Genomic DNA, 609 nt, shown 5'->3' with positions numbered 1-609 from the left:
TTCCCCCTCTTCCCTTCCCCCTCTTTCCTTCCCCCTCTTCCCTTCCCCCCTCCTTTTCCTTCCCCCTGATCTTTCATTCCCCTTTCTTTCCCTTAAGTCTTCCTTTACTCCTCTTTCTCTTCTTTTCCCTCGTATCTTACCTTTCTTCTTTTTTCTCCTTCTTCCTTCCCTTTCTCCATCTACTCTACCCCCTGTGGAATACCCGTGCCAGTGCCTGTAAATTGACCTTAAGGCAAGTAATAACTCTATGGGCCTAATTTTATTTATAATCTGTTGAAATAGTTGTATGGTAAAATGACGATATTCTCTTCGTTTATCATTTATTCATCACTATCGGTAATCTGTAAATTACTTATTTTTTAATTAACATACTGCTGTCTAATCCTTTTCACCGTCTTCTTCACAATCATTTTACATTCTATCATCCCCCTTTTAGAACCGTAAGCAGCGTCCCCTCCCGACTCCAGGGATCTAGGCTTGGCAGCGGGGAAATGCGGGAATAAAAGCGATGGACAGGTGACGCCACTTTTTAAAAACCAAGGACATTTTTTGGCCAAACCTTTTTGCTGTGTTCGTAATCAAATTTGCCTGTGTCGAAGTATGTCCCTC

The 609-nt window shown here is 42.2% G+C and overlaps 1 protein-coding gene across 1 annotated transcript in view; it reads left to right on the top strand.

The window, feature by feature from the left end:
• Positions 1–609, top strand: part of LOC119591894 — a gene marked incomplete in the record, with an annotated part of 29,081 nt that overhangs the window by 21,759 nt on the left and 6,713 nt on the right.

The sequence above is a fragment of the Penaeus monodon genome, chromosome 29 (assembly GCF_015228065.2).
Source record: "Penaeus monodon isolate SGIC_2016 chromosome 29, NSTDA_Pmon_1, whole genome shotgun sequence".
Taxonomy (NCBI): domain Eukaryota; kingdom Metazoa; phylum Arthropoda; class Malacostraca; order Decapoda; family Penaeidae; genus Penaeus; species Penaeus monodon.
Note: the sequence above shows the minus strand (reverse complement) of the source record. Positions and strands in the feature narration are given on the sequence as shown.